Source organism: Phascolarctos cinereus, unplaced genomic scaffold (genome assembly GCF_003287225.1).
Source record: "Phascolarctos cinereus isolate Bilbo 61053 unplaced genomic scaffold, phaCin_HiC Scaffold_1;HRSCAF=81, whole genome shotgun sequence".
NCBI classification, from domain to species: Eukaryota; Metazoa; Chordata; class Mammalia; order Diprotodontia; family Phascolarctidae; genus Phascolarctos; species Phascolarctos cinereus.
The window spans coordinates 196,840,008-196,856,229 of record NW_027555514.1 but is presented as its reverse complement, the minus strand read 5'-3'; the positions used below and the strand labels follow the sequence as shown (position 1 = coordinate 196,856,229).

At 40.5% G+C, this 16,222-nt stretch overlaps 1 protein-coding gene and 1 pseudogene across 1 annotated transcript in view; both read right to left on the bottom strand.

Annotated features, from left to right (window-relative positions):
- Positions 1-16,222, bottom strand: part of CACNA1C (calcium voltage-gated channel subunit alpha1 C) — a 1,008,001-nt gene that overhangs the window by 158,634 nt on the left and 833,145 nt on the right.
- Positions 14,487-14,917, bottom strand: LOC110218751 (small ribosomal subunit protein uS10 pseudogene; annotated as a pseudogene).

Genomic DNA, 16,222 nt, shown 5'->3' with positions numbered 1-16,222 from the left:
CTTTCTCCTCCAGAGCCATCTGGGACCAGTGGCTAAATATCAATCAGGATGACTGGAGATGCCCCAGGATGCAGTGGGAGACTTTGGTCCTTTTAAGCTTAAGGTCTTTTCAGGTTCTTACTCTGAGTGAGGCAATGCCCATTCAGTGAAGAAGCCTCTTTAAGAAGTGAGGCAAGGGGACTTCTGCTTCTGCGAGCTAAGATGGGGGAGTAAAATGGTGGTCGCTCTCACTCTCTCCTCTCAACCTCTGAAAACCCAGAAAATATCACCCTAGGAAAAAAAACCCTGAAACACCTGAACTAGAAGAAAGAGCAGCAGTGCAGCAGCCCAGCAAATGGGTCTCCCAGTGCCTCAGCAAAAATAAGGGAAGCAGCACTACAAAAAGACCCAGATGGATAAGTACTCTACAGCACTCATCTGAAAAGAGCTGAAGAAAGCAACCTAAAGTCTTCCTAAAGTCTGAGCCTTGCTGATTCCAGCCCAACATCAGGTAAGCTGTCAGAACCTCCAACTGTCAACCAGGAAGAGATCCTGAAGCCCAGGTGGAAGAGCAGGCAAACACCAACACCTGGACCTCCAAGTGTCTCAGTGAGGGCAGGGGGAACCAGTGGAAACCAGCTCAGAAAAACACCAGTTGAATTGGCACTCTACCACAAAGGAATCTCCCAGTGTATTAGCAGAAACAAGGGCAGCAGCATTGCAAGAGGCCCCAGGCAGATAAACCCCCTGCAGCACCCATCTAAAAGGAGCTGAAGAAAGCTAAAGGAAAGGAAAAGCAGGCAATCTAGAATTGCCTGAAAGTTCCAGCCTTGCTGATTCCAGCCCAACACGAGGTAAGCTGCCAAAACCCTACAGCCTCCAATTGCCAACATAAGAGGCCCCAGCACACAAAGCCAGTGACCAAGACATAGGCTTCCACCACAAGAAGCTTGGGTTAGTGCCCTCTGTGCCCCAGCAGGAGAGCTCAATCTCTTTAAAGGCCAGGGAATAAAGAAACCATGAGTAAAAAGATTGATTCATATTATGAGAAGAGTGGAAATCAAGACAGAAATTCTGAAGAGGACAGCATTGTCAACAAACCCACATCTGCAACTTTAAAAAGGAATATGAACTGGTCTGAAGCCCAAAAAGCCTTCTTAGAAGAGCTCAAGAAGGATTTTAAAAGTCAATGAGAGAGGTAGAAGAGTCCTTAAAAAATACAATTGGCCAATTGGAAAAAAAGTACACTGAAGAAAACAAGTCCCTAAAAAACACAATTGGCAAACTGGAAAAAAAGTACACTGAAGAAAACAAATCCCTTAAAAATACAATTGGCCAATTGAAGAAGGAAGTACAAAAACTAACAGAAGAAAACAATCTGTTAAAAACTAGAATTGGACAAATGGAAACTAATGACTCTATGAGAGAGCAAGAATCAGTCAAACACAAGCAAAAAAAATGAAAAAATAGATGAAAACTTAAAATACCTCATCGGTAAAACAACCGACCTGGAAAATCAGTCCAGGACAGACAATTTAAAAATCATTGGACTACTTGAAAATCATGATGAAAAAAAAGAACCTGGACAGTATCTTCCAGGAAATCATAAAGGAAAACTGCCCTGAAGTCCTAGAACCAGAAGGTAAAATAACCATAGAAAGAATACACCGCTCACCACCTGAAAGAGATCCAAATTGACAATGCCAAGGAATATAATAGCAAAATTCCAAAATTACCAGATGAAAGAGAAGGTGCTGCAAGCAGCCAGAAAGAAACAATTTAAATATCATGGAATCATAGTCAGGATTACACAGGACCTTGCAGCTTCTACATTAAAAGACCGCAGGGCATGGAACATGATATTCCATAAGGCAAAGGAGCTTGGATTGCAGCCAAGGATCAACTACCCTGCAAAAATGAGCATGATTTTTCAAGGGAGGAGATGGATATTCAATGAAATAGGGGACTTCCAAACCTTCCTCATAAAAAGACCAGAGCTCAACAAAAAATTTGATCTTCAAGTCCAAATTCAAGTAAGACATAAAAAGGTAAATGGGACAGAAAGATAAAAATGTAAATAAGGGCAGAGTGTTTACATCCCTACAAGGGAAGATGACACTTGCAACTCTTGAGAACTGTATTGTTATTACACCATGTTAAAGGAGTATACATAAAGGGGTGGATATTAGTTGACTTTGATGTAATGATAAAAAAAATCTAATCAAGTGGGTTAAATGGATCCAAGTAAGTGGATTAGTCTGATCTTAGAAAATGTACTGAGAAAGGAGGAGGCAGACAAGGGTAAATTACATTACAGGAAAAGACAGAAAATCCTATTACAGCAGAGGGAAAGAAGGGAGGGGTGAGCATTGTTTGAACCTTGCTCTCATCAGATTTGGCTCAAGAAGGGAATAACAATCAGTTAGGTATGGAAATCTAACTTGCCCTACGGGCAGTAGGAGGGAAAAGGGGAAAGAAAAGGGAGGGGGGATGGAAGGGAGGGAAGAAGTGAAGGGGAAGAGGGGGAAGGAGGAAAATAGAAGGGAGGAGAGACTGAAGGAGGTGGTGTTCAAAAACAAAGTACCGGTGGGGGGGAAGGGAGAGAGGAGAAAGAAAAGCATAAATGGGGGGAAAAGGATGGAGAAAAAGACACAGATAGTAATCATAACTGTGAAAGTTGAATTGCTATCTTTTTTTTCTCTTCTGTTGAGTTTTGTTTCTTCTTTCTGATGGTTCCTCCTATTGGTTTAATTTTTACTTACAACTTCACTAATGTGAAAATATGTTTAATAGGAATGTAAATGTATAGCCTATATCAGATTGTGCACCGTTTTGGGGAAGGAGGTGGGGAGGACGGGGGAGAAAAATGTTAAACTCAAAAGCATATGGAAGTGATTGTTGATAAATCAAAATCAATTTAAAATATGCAAAAAAAAAGTGAGGCAAGGGATGGCCCTTTAAAAAAAATCAAACTGGGAGGGGAAGACTCTCTGCCTGCTGGTCAAAAGAGAAACAGTTACTGTTTACATTGACTCTGAGCCAAGAGGTCCCAAAAATAACCATTAAGTGGTGCTTGGTATGTTTGTATGGGAAGCAGCAGAAGTTCTGATTTTCCTATAATCACTGACCTTCGTTGTACTCTCTTCTATCCAGACTGAGGACAATAGTTTCCTTTGTCTGGAATGTGTATTAATGGCCAGATTGATACCTGAAGCCTGAAGGAGTGAGTTGAACTAGGATTATTGGGTGATAGAATCAGAGTTGGAAGGTACTTTATAAGGTCAGTGAATGCCCCCTTCCTCCATTTTACAGATGAGAAAATTGAAGCAAATAGAGGTCAAGTGACTTGCCCAGGGACATTCATCTAGTAAATGTCCGAGGTGGATTTGGACCCAGGTCTTTTTTGACTCTGTGAACTCCCTCATCAGGCCCTAGCACCTCCTTGAATGGTGTCTCATCACTGGCTCATCTCAGGATGTAGCAAAAGAGCTGTTTCTTAGTCTAGAAAAATATCCCTTCCACTATTGCTCTGCCATCCCAGATACCCCTCCTTTTGCTTCTCCTCAATCATTATGTTTGCTTAGCTCCCCCTACTGAAGCCATCCCTGTCCATTACTTATAGGTGGTAATTTGCTTTTGCTGCTTCAATGAACAACATGTTAAATGTCCTCATTACAACCCTCCCAGCTGCTCGGCCAGCCCTGGCACCTCTCTCCAGAGTGCATAGCTACATATTCGGTGACAGGAACAGATGGACAACAGTTTGGGTTTAAAACACAAACTATCTCACAGCATGGAGCTCTCTCTTCTGTCTTGACCCTCCCTCAACTGGGGGTCCCTCAACTTTCTTCCTTGCTTCATTTTCACTTCTCAGTACTTCAGTTTGCTGTTTACATGGTTTTAATTTGTGCGTTTTTCCCCCCTTTGTGTCTTGTTTTGTAAATGTTCTTAGGTCTTTTTCATGCATCATTGCCTTCCCAATGAAATCACAGGCTTCCTGCAGAGGCAGTGTGGAAAGCTCAGTCAGTAAATCTGGGTTCAACACCACGCCCCCCCCCCAACTCCTATGATGGTGTGACCTTGGGTAAATCACTGTTTCTGTGTCTGCTTCTCTCTCTCTCTCTCTCTCTCTCTCTCTCTCTCTCTCTCTCTCTCTCTCTGGCTAGGCAATGGGTTAAGTGTCTTGCCCAGGGTCACACAGCTAGTAAGTGTTATGTATCTGAGGCCGGATTTGAACTCAGGTCCTCCTGAATCCAGGGCTGGTGCTCTATCCACTGCACCACCTAGCTGCCCCTGTGTCTGCCTCTTCATAAGTAAAATAAGGACACTGGACTTTTGCCGTTGTTTAGTCATTTCAGTCATGCTTTTATGATCACAGTCAGGTTTTCTTGGCAAAAATCCTGGCGAGGTCTGCCATTTCCTCCTCCAGCTCAACTGAGGCAAACAGAGTGAAGCTACTTGCTCAGGGTCACACACCTAGTTAAGTATCTGATGCCTGAGGTGAACTCCGGTCTTCCTGGCTCACAGTGCTCTATCCACTGTGACACCTACCTGACCTCAAAGGTACCTCCTACTTCCAAATCCTGATTTGGAAGTTCCCATTCTCTATTTCTTTGCACATCTCTCCTTAGCTCCCCATAACTACATCAGTTTATAGTGTTCAGTGACTATAGCCCTATGGCTAGATTTGGGAGTAAGATGGAGGCTGCAGTGGATGACAGAAGTTATTATATAAGTGCTAAGTGGTAGAGCCACAATTTGAATACAGGTCCCTTGACTCCAAATTCAGGGCTCTTGCCGCTATGGTTGCTCTGCTCTGATGCCTTCTTACTAGGATTAGCAGGCTCTTACAAAAACAGCTTTTATTTCTACAGCACTCGCAAGGTTCATGAAGTGTTTCTCTCACCACTCTCTGAGGTTGGTAGCTTATATTTGCAAGCAGCATGGTTGCAACTTGTTCACAACCTGAAATAAAACACCGCAGGCAAGACCAGGATTCCCTGCAGGGCAGACCTGCTTGTGCTTGGTGGTCCTGGGGGATGACCTCTACTTTTCACTCTTTTAGAGCAGGAGAGAAGAGGCTATGGAGTGCAGCCTACTCAAACACAGATTGACTCTTGGCATCATGAGGATTCTCTCAAGTTGTTGAACAGAAATTATCCAACTCTGACTGTGAGAAGGACCAGGAATGTATTGAAGGCTGCCCCTTAAAAACAACAAACAATACCAACAATTCTTAAACAGAAACTTAGGATATACAGCTGTTGAAAGCTGGGACAGAGCAATAGGATTCGGGTAAGAAAAGCTGGATTGGGGGAGCCCGGTACTCCTTTGATGCTATTGTTCGGAGCAGGTGAAGAGATTCTTCACAATGCAATGATCGAAGGCACCTTGTAAGGGCATAAATGCACACTTTCGGGGTAGACACCGCACAGGATAACAGAATTTCCAACTTAATTGCAGAAAATCCTCCTGATTCCCATTTTCAAACACTTAATGTTTCTTGTTTCCTTCTCCATAGTGCTGTTCCAACCGAGATTCTGTTTGCTGATGACTGTTATTATCCATGGATGACCTTCAGAAGGCCAAGAGCCCCTCATGTTCTCTTTGCTGAAAGGGTGGGGGCCATCTCCAGGCATCCTAATCTAGATCTTGCCACTGCACTCAGTTGGCTCCGGAAAAGAAAGGGAGGCTGGTGACTCTGCACAGCCCTCCCTCATTCAAATCCAATTCACTTGCAAGTCATGGCATCACTTTCCTGATGTCATGGTCCTCTTCGAGAATGAAGGACAAAGAACAACAACAGCTAAAAAGGTAATTAGTGTTAATAGAGTATGGACTTGGGTCCCTGGGCTTGGCAGGAAGAGGCCTGCTTATCCATGCACTTCTCTCATGCAACCTTTTGTCCTCATCGATACAGTGGAGGAAGGGCAAAGGAATTTCCTGAGGGGCACGAACTACCTGCTTGAGGTATACCTTGATCAAACTTCTTAGAGAGAAGGGGAAGAACTCCTGGACTATGTTGAGTTCCCGAATCAAACAGAAGCCAGAGCAGCAAAAGAAAGAGCAATGAAGTGGAGAAGCAAAGCCAGAACTTACCCTTCCTTAATTATTAGATTTATATCTGATATTCCCAGGGGAAATCCTGAATGTGTCCATAACAAAGAGAGGTAGTGTAATGCGTACCAAATTAAACCTGGTTTACGTAAAGATTCTGGGCCATGGAACAATTATAATGATTATAAAAAGTAATAATAATAATAAAAATAAATATATAATTAGTCAATTATATAATAAATATAAATAAATTCATAAAATTATTACATTAAAATTATATTTGAGAGGGGCTTTATAATCATGCTAATTATTTGAATTATCCCTCTAGCTGTAATTTTTATCTTTTTCCAGTTATCCTGTACTTTTTCGGTTTGCATCTGTTTATATGTTGGATCTTCCAGGAGAATGTGGCTTCCTTGAGGACAGGCATTGTTTTGTATTTCTGACTTTACATTCCTAGTATCCAGCACAGTTGGGGCAGGTAGGTGGTGCGGTGGATAGAAAGTTCAAATCCAGCCTCAGATACTTCTTACCTATGTCACCCTAGGTAAGTCATTTAACTCTATTTGCCTCAGTTTCCTCATTTGTAAAATGAGCTGGAGAAGGAAATGGAAAACCACTCAGTATCTTTGCCAAGAAAACCTCAAATGGGGTCATGAAGAGTCAAGACATTTGTGAAATGACTGAACAATAATAATCTAGCACAGCGGCCTATGCATGTTTGCAAATGTTTGCTGAATTGTATCAAAGAAAGATAATTAAGAAGGGACTGGTGAAAACACATTAAGAACAACCCGTTCCCCATCCTCTATTTATGTTACATATCACAAAATAATATTGGAGCAGTTCTTCAGTCTAAATACCTTGGTCTAATATGAATTTTTCTTATCTATCTTAATTTAATTATCAATTTCAAAACAATGTGATGCATTGAAATATTTTTACATTATTTGTACTGAAGGTCTAACTGGTTAATAAGGGGAGAGGCCTATTCAGTTCAGGAAGGGTTCCTCCATGAAGTGATTAGAGAAGGAAGAAGCTTTTGTAATTTAATTAAGAAAAGCATCTCTTGAATTCTCCTTTGGCTAAGAAACAGGAGAATCCTTACAGGAAGTAGTTAGAGGGACAGAATGGTTCTGGGAAAATGCTTCTCCAGGGCGCACTGAGAGTTGTGTCTATTATTCCTAGACTTTGTCCCCTGATTAATCTTGATTACAGGATTTTGACTTTGTTCATGAACCCTATAAATTATATGTTGGAAAATGGTTTGGGGAGAGAAGTTTTTAAAGGCAAGATGGTTTTCTGTCCCTTTGCATTTTCTCTCTAAGCAGAGATGCTTTGAATTATTTAATTAATAAATTTGTCTCTGGTATATTTGTGCCTAAAACACACATTACAGATTTTTTCCCTTTTTATAATGCTAAAGGCCCCTCAGGACCTAACTGAGGCTTTCTTCTTGATGTAATAATAATGAAAGGGCATTAAAAATGAGAATTTTGTGGTTAGAATTGGCATCTGTCCAAAGTGCTTGCTATCAGGAACAAACATCAGAGTACTTCAACCTTGGAGATCTCTAGCAATTACTGCTCAACTAATGAGAATACAATAAACTGTAGTTGGGGCTTTCAGCCTTTTAAAGGCTTCAGATAGTCACAAGCTGCCTTACTTATCTGTGGGCTTCATTTCAAATTAGGACATTTCCTAGTTTCCCCCGAAATATTGACATTAAATATATAAAAACATACCTTCATGCTCATGTCTCTCTCCCTGACCGCAAATTCTGACATTTTTTTTTCACATTTGAAACTTTACTTTAAAATGTAGTTCACCTACTCAACTTTCTCATTTTAAGAGGATTCTAACTTCCCCCTTATATTTTCCTCTTTCTTGCCCCACCCCTCTAGCCCTTCCATAGATCTCTCTATTCCTCTTCTTGACCTCTTCCATTTTGTATTCTTTTTCTCTACCAACCTTGTTTCAAGTCACCATCTGTTTGTGGAAGCTTTTATCTTTGCCTTCTAGTTTCCCCTTGGGGAAGTCTGTTGCTAGATTTTAGACTTTTCACTTACTCTCCTCTGGGGCTCAGGGAATTCTTTCTTCTCTCCTGAAATACAAAATGACCCAAGTCTTCTCTGGGCTGAAACTTTCATCTAGTTATAACTGTATATATCTCAAATAGCTTAGGGCCAGGGACCTTTAAGCTTTATGTGACAGAGAGATCACTGCATTAGCTAGAAATCATTAATGATCCCATTAACAGTGGCATCAGCCTTCAGGAGTCTTACAAACTTCATTTACTTTTCCTCTTCTTTGCCCCATTAAGGATTGTGACTAATTTTCTGCTTCTCCATTATCTTGTTTCCACTCCCATGCAACTTATGCCCTTGAATCATGAAAGGGTCAGTGGCTCTTCCTACCTCCCTGAATCCATTCAATAATCTTCGGATCATCACATTGTCTTCAGAAGCAAATTTGCTCCATCTGTATTTGAAAGTATACAACTGGGGATGGGGATAAGGACTGAGTCTGTGATTTCATTGATACAGGGCACTCCCAGATGAGGAAATTCCCTCTACTGATGCAAGTTGGCACCTTCCCCGCAACTTGTATTTTTAGAGTGAACTGAGAGGTCAAGTGATTTGCCCAGGGTTACACGGCCAGCATGTGTCAGAGGGGACACAAGAACCTAAGTCAGCCTTTTTGTAAGGCTGGATCCCTATCCATTAGCCACTCTTCTCAGCACACAGTGCTCATTCAAAAAGTCTAAACTTTCTTGTAATGAATATTATTTCCAGTTGGGAGTATGTTCAATTCAACTTGGTCAACATTTAGTACTGTTGATCTCTGCTTTGCCCTTGACATTAGCACCTCCACTTGCCATACAATGAAAATCAAGATCCATTTCTATCCCTTCTCCTGAATATACAATCGATGTGATCTCTTATTATAATAATGGAAACAGCACGCATGGATAAGTGTTGGCAAGGAAATAGAAACAAAACAAAACAAGAAAAACTGTTTATCTTTAGAGAGATGGCCCACTGAGGCAAAAAGAGGAAAATGGGGGCTCCCTGTCAGATCTATAACTAAGAATTCTGGCAACTAAGGGAAATTCTGTTGGGGGAGGGGAATGAATAAGATCATCCTAGGTGGGTACAGTCATACTAGGAGAAAGAGTGGCCCACTTCTCAGAGGAAGCAATCCTAGCTTATGAGCTACTACCAATGACAGTGCCACCTCCACCAACCACTGAGAGGAAGAGGAAAGAGGTAGGTCATAGGAGAGGGTTGGAATTCTCAAGGGTGATGCCACATGATTCAAGGCTAGAGATCCTCAGTGGAGAGGAAACACTCCACTGACTCTGGGTCAAAGGGCCAATTGTTCTAGCCTAGTTACAGGTCTCCCTACAAAGATAGCTCAGGTGTCTTTCTTCCATGTTGAGGCTAAAACCATGTTGAGTCAGGCTTAAAATCATTTTTTTTTGTCATGCTCTATCAGCCCAATTTAGTTCATGGGCATTACAGGAGGAGAGTAACAGGTGACATCCTTTGAGATCAGAGGTTATTAGGAAAGGAAAATAAAATTAGTGGCTTCTGGTATAGCCAGATATAAATAACAATGAACCCAATTTAACCATAGTACTTTACATCATTATAAATAGACATATAGCTGTATTCAAGGCATGCATTATGTCTATCATGTGCCAACAAGAGCAAGAACTTTGATTCTCCATACTCTATAATTTCTCACTCCAAAGTATCCCATGACTTGTGGTTATTTCATAAATATCAACCGAACTAGAGTCCAGGGAAGAGAAGGTGGGAGAAAGGCTCAGATCTTCAAGTATATAAAGAAATATTTTATGAGCCTGAATAGTACTTCTCCTTTTATTAGAATAGGGAAGTGAATGAAATTGCAACAAGAGGGGATTGGTGAAAGATTTTGGAAGCTGAAAGGGTTGTCTGACACAGAGATGTATTTCTAAGGAGAAAGAAATCTCTTTTACCAGTGATTTTTAAGAAGGGGAAATATTTGGTTGTGATGATTTGAGTGCACCACACTTCTGTTTCAATTCCACAATTACTATGCACCTACTATGTGTATAATGCTATGATAAGTGCTGGAAAGACAAAGACAAACAAAACAAAATGGTTCATGTTCTCAAGGAGCTTACATTCTTCTCAAATGGGTGGGAATCTGGGATGAGGGAAGTAAATAACAAAAACAACTGGTGGCTAACCCAAGAATAGCAGCCTTACCCAGCAGGCTATATAAGGAGAAGACAAAGATCTCCTCCCTCCTCTTCCCTTCCTCTGTGTCTTTGTCTCTCTATTTCCTACCCACTTGCTCTATTTCCTTTTCTTTCCCTCAAGGATATTGCTTGGGACTTTCCTTGGACTTCTAACAGGAGGAGAAGGGATTTATCTTCCCTTGCCCCACAGCAGCTATGGTGGCCACATGCACATGGCAGTGAGAACATGGGCTCACCTAGATGAGCCTGAGAGTCAGACCTCAAGTCCCTGGTTCCCTCTTATTTTGTGGTTCTTTCTGTGAGCCCAGGTTATGAACAGCAGTCCTGACAGATGAATGTTTTTCCAGCCTTACTGGCTATCTCTTAAGCTCCAGGGTTAGGGAGTGCCTAAGCCAGTGCCAGCTGCCCATTGGGAGGTGTTTCCTGTGATTATATTACTTCTTAGATGAGAAAATGAACCACTATTAGGAGAAACCACCTGCATTGTGAAAGGTCTAAGGAGGATACTGCAACTGAAAAGACTAAGAAAGTCAATCTCTGGTTGGCTAGGAGATCTATATACCCCTGTGAATTGCTCAGGAAGACAGGTTTGAGGTGAAAGTGAATATTCTACAGTCCCACAAAAGTTGTTTTTACTTCCTGGGAGGATGTAATAGGAGTTATTGTTTTAGGTTTTAAGTGTTAGTGCATGCTTATGAGTATTTTGTGCTTTAAGCATTTCCTTTGTGGTAGAGGAAATAAATAGCTGTCCTGTGCTTGATATCTATTTTGTACATTGGATACTTTTTCTAAAAGGGATTCTGTTAATCCCTTTTAGGGGAGACCTAGATATGAGCCATATCCAGTCTTTATTTAAGAGATTTTCCCTGGAACTCCAGGGTAGGGACATAAGACAAGAGAATATGAGAAAAGCGTCTCTTTGAAGGTCAGGCTCCCTTAGGACTAAATCTGGTCTATTTGAGCCCATATTGGAGTCTTTTTGTGGGAAATAATGTCCCAAGGTGGAAAGTGACATACTAGATAAACCACTAAGGACTCTTTAATTATCCTATACCCCCTGGGACAAGTCTCTAAAGGTTTACACAAATTGGAGCTATCACAAAAGAATGACTGATTCCATTTTTCTCCTGGGTTCAGGAAAATTTTTAATTTTGTAGGCTTATGACTCTTAAATAATTCTTAAAAATCAGATACTCTTGGTAAAAAGTTTACTTCCTAGCTACTGTTATATCATCATGAATAGATTTAACATTCCCTTTATTTTTACTCACCAATTTATTTCCAAGGCAAAATAATTGCCTTGAAGTTTTTTTTTAAAGTATGTTTAATAAAACAAGGAGTTTTCAATGGAGTCTCACTTGATTGGGGATCATATTAGGCAGTCTGGGATATTAGATAGAGAGCTGACCTTGGAGTCAGAAAGAACTGGTTTCAAGTACTATTTCTGACACATAGCTGTGTGATTTCAGGCACGTCATTAAATCTCTCTCTGAGCATTGGTAAAGGGTATTTCCTCACAGGGAGCCCCTTACAAAGATAAAATCACGGGTTCTGTCTAAAATATATAATTATATAAAAGTACTCTGTGCATGTGTTCGTATGTGTGTGTAATATTACAGGGTGTTTCAATAGTTTTATTAAAGTTTTAAGGTATTAAAGCTTAAAATTGCACTGAGACTTTTGGGGCCATCAATATAATATATACGTATGTTTATATACCTTTATATATTCTTTTTCTCTCTCTCTATACACACACATATATTTAACAGGAGATATTTGGATTCAAGTCTTTTGATTCTGAATGCAATATGGTTTTTTTTTCTATCAATGTCCTTTCCCATCAATCCTTATCAACACTCATAGGGTCTGGAGAATCAGGTTTTGAAATGATCATGTTTATAGCCTCATAAGGCTATAAAATAACTGTCTACACAGTACACAAACCATTTTTCAGGGGTTCCTTGGAAGCTCTATGTTTTCTTAAGCAAGCTTTTTTAAAATGATGTTAAGGACATCATTTTGCTATGAAGGTAGATAAATTGGTGATTAAAAGGAGGAAAAAAAAAGTTAAATTCAATCATGATGATTTAACAACAGCTAGGAAGTAGGTTTATTTTTTTCCAGGAATGTCTAAAAGCACACTGACTTTTAATAATTATTTAAGAGGTAAGACCACCTGGTAGAGTGAATAGAGTTGACCCTAAGTCAGGAAGAGCTGGCTTGAAGACTTTCATCTGACACATGGGCTATGTGATTCTGCACAAGTGCCAGACAATTTTCTAAGATTATCAGTGAAAGGCAGATAATCCAATTTGTATTACCAACCCCAGAGGGTTGTTGCAAAGAAAGTGCTTTGTGAACCTTAAGGTGTTATGGAAATGTAAGCTACTGCTATTAACATAAGGGCGCCATATGTGGGGGGATAGGAGGAATAAAGCTTATCTTTCCTTTCCTCCCTTACCCCAACACTCCTAAATCTGTAAGAATGCCCATGAAAGCCCCTTCACAACTTAATTCCTCTGTGTGTGGGAAAAGGGTTAGTCTGTCCATTTGCAAAATCATAAATACGCAGGGGCAGCTAGGTGGAGTAGTGGATAGAGCACCAGCCCTGAAGTCAGGAGGACCTGAGTTCAAATCTGGCCTCAGACCAAATACTTGACACTCACTAGCTGTGTGGCCTTGGGCAAGTCACTTAACCCCAATTACCTAAAAAAAAATCATAAATACACATCAATTTTCTCGGGAAACCAAATTACTTCAGGTGGTTTGGATGCTCAAGAGGTTGTTGCCTGCATAGAATAGGGGTAATCAGTAATTACTTGATGAATGAATGATTATCCATAAAGAATCATATATAACATATAATAAGAGAAATTCTGGAATAGGAAAAATTATCACCAGGTAAGTGGTGGTAACCTGATTTAGCTAAAAACTACTTGAAAATGGAAGGGCTTCAATTTCTGGTGATGCAACACGGTGAAAAGCAACATTATCACATAGCAGCATTCTATTCTTGGGCTGGAGTTTCTCTATGTACTTACATATTTATGGCTGGAAGGGGCCTTGGAAGGTACCTAGTCCCCTTAATTTTACATGTGAGGAAACTGAAACTCAAAGAGCTGAATGACTTGTTCAAGGTCACACAGTCCATGTGGTATACTACTTGAACTATATCTCAAGAAAGTTACTGACAGCAAGAAAAGGTTCATATGTTAAAAAATATTCATAAGGGCCTTATTTCTGATAACAAAAAGCTGGATATAAACTATATACCCATCACCTGAAGAATGACTGAACAAATTATAGCATATGAATGAAATGGGATATTACTGCCCCATAAAGAATGAAGAATATGTAGATTCATGGAAATGTGGAAAGACTGATGTTAAATGATACAGGCTGAAGAAAACAGAGTTAAAAGAATAATACACTCAATGACTATGGTAAATAAAGTCACCATGGAGAGGCAATAAAACTCTGGTCAAATACAATGGTTAATGTTAGAACCATTCTACCAAAGTGAAAGGACATCCTTCTCCTTTTTTTTTAATTAAAATTTTTTTTTAATTTTTAGGCAATTGGTGTTATGTGACTTGCCCAGGGTCACACAGCCAGTAAGTGTCAAGTGTTTGGTCTGAGGCCGGTTTTGAACTCAGGTCCTCCTGACTTCAAGGCTGGTGCTCTATCCACCCTTCTCCTTTTTGTTAACAATTGATGATCTAATTTTTTTTAGTTGATGTACATAAAAAAGGGATCAGTTTTGGTGTTTGTTGGAAAGTAACTTTTGACTCAGAATAAAACATATCAATAAATTAAAAAACAAAACAAAACAAAAAACCAATTGGTCTGGAGCAGGAGACTAGGTCAATAGCTGCTTACCTTGTTCTCCAAGTCAGCTAGCGTTCTAAATCATGGGATAAAAAAAATCATAGGAGCCCAGATCTTGAAGTGGCAGGGACACCAGAGGCCATCAAATCCAATCCCCTCATTAAAAAAAAAAACCCACTAAGTCTGGGAGAAGTTAAATGACTAGCCTAACCAAAGTATTGAATTGAAGAATTGGGATAGCTGAATCCAGGTCCTCTGACTTGAGAGCCAGTGTTCTTTCCACTGTGCACACTGCCTTTTATGGTCCCTTTCACAATAGCTCTGTCTTTTTTTTTTATTCAAAAGACATCAAATGAAATTTAATAGTTGCAATCAATTTATTAAAAGAGATGATTAGTTAGGCATCTGCAATGGTGACTTCAACTTCTACACCTGGTTCAATGCTGACAGAAGTGATCTGTTGAACAATTTCAGAAGGACTGTGCAAATCAATAAGGCTTTTGTGGATTCTCATCTGGAACCGATCCCAAGTCTTTGAACCTTCACCACAAGCAGTTTTTCTAGCTGTGATCTGAAGTGTCTTAGTGGGCATTGGAACAGGTCCCTTCACTTTCAAGTTCTTTTCTTTGGCTCCTCTAATTAGGTCAGCACACACTTTCTCGAGGGATTTCGTGTGGCGACTGGTGAGGGTGATCTGGATCCGGTGAATGGCCACTTTGGGCTCCACGAGGATCTTGACAGTGTCTTTGAATGCCATGGCAGTGGAGCGGCTTCCTGACCGACTTATTTCTCGGTGAGAGTGAACAGCAGGTGAGTCAGGAGGAGCAAAGGCAGCGACTGCCGGCTTCACGCGGCTGCAGCGGCGATACCTTCGCCAAAGACACAACAGCTCTGTCTTGACCACCCACCTTGCTCTTTGACTTTACACTCTTAGGATCATGGGACCAGAGAATTGCAAAGTTGAAGGGACTGTGGAAATCATTTACTCTAGTCCCCGCTCAAAGCATGAACCCTATCTACAATATCCCCATCACTCATCCTTCAAAAGAAGGTGTCTACTCTCCAAAGAAGTCTATTTCATTTTTGGATAGCTCCAATTACTAGTCAGCGTTTGCTCATAGTGACACAAAAACAGGGTTCACTGTAGCTTCTAACAGCTAGGCCTAGGCCTGCCCTCTGTGGACAAACAGAATGGCTCCTTCCATATGTCAATGTTTTACATATTTGAAGACTGCTATCATATTCCCTCTGCTCCTTTTCTTCTCCAAGATGAACATCTTTGCTTCCTTCAGAGCTCTTTTGTTCTTCTTGTTTTGTTTCAGTCCTCTTCAGTTCTCTTTTGCCGTGGTTTCTAGTCCTGGTTGTTGGACGTGTTTCATGGACTTCAGGCATGCTTCTGGACATGCTTCAATTTTGTCAGCATCTCTTTGAAGAGATGGGGACTAGAATTGGAAACGATTCTTCAGATGTGTCCAGACCAGGGCTGAATATTGTCTTCTGTTTCATGTGATTTTATGTTCCCTGAGGGCAGGGACCAGGACTTCTATGTCTCCTCTGTTCTTCACAGAGCCCAGCGCAGGGTTGCATACAAAATGGGGGCTCAAAATTTATTTGTTGGGTGAATGAATGAATGAATGAATGTGTTTGTGTGTATGTGGGATACTTCAATCTATTTTTCTCCTCTCTCTGTGGGATGTATTGAGGCCCCTTCCACATCGCTGGGGTTAGGGGTGCAGCACCTCCATGATTTGGAAAATCCATGTAAAATTTTTTGGCCTTCCCTTCATACCAGAGAAGACATCTTCTGGCTTCATGGATTTCCTTCTCTTTTTTCTTGATATTATACAACACTATACATATTTTTTATGCATTTCTGAGTTTCTAAACTTTTTCTGTATAATCTGTTGTGTGTCATCTGTGGCTTCCACAAAATCCCCCCAAAATTCCATTTAATTTTTTTATGCCAACTTTTATGCTAACTATGCCCACACAGGGATGTGAAAAGTTGTGATGTGGAAGGGATAACTGTAGTTTGACTTTGGGCTATCTTCCATCAGCCAACAGTAGTAATAACTCATATTTCTTTATAACTTAAAGTTTGCAAAG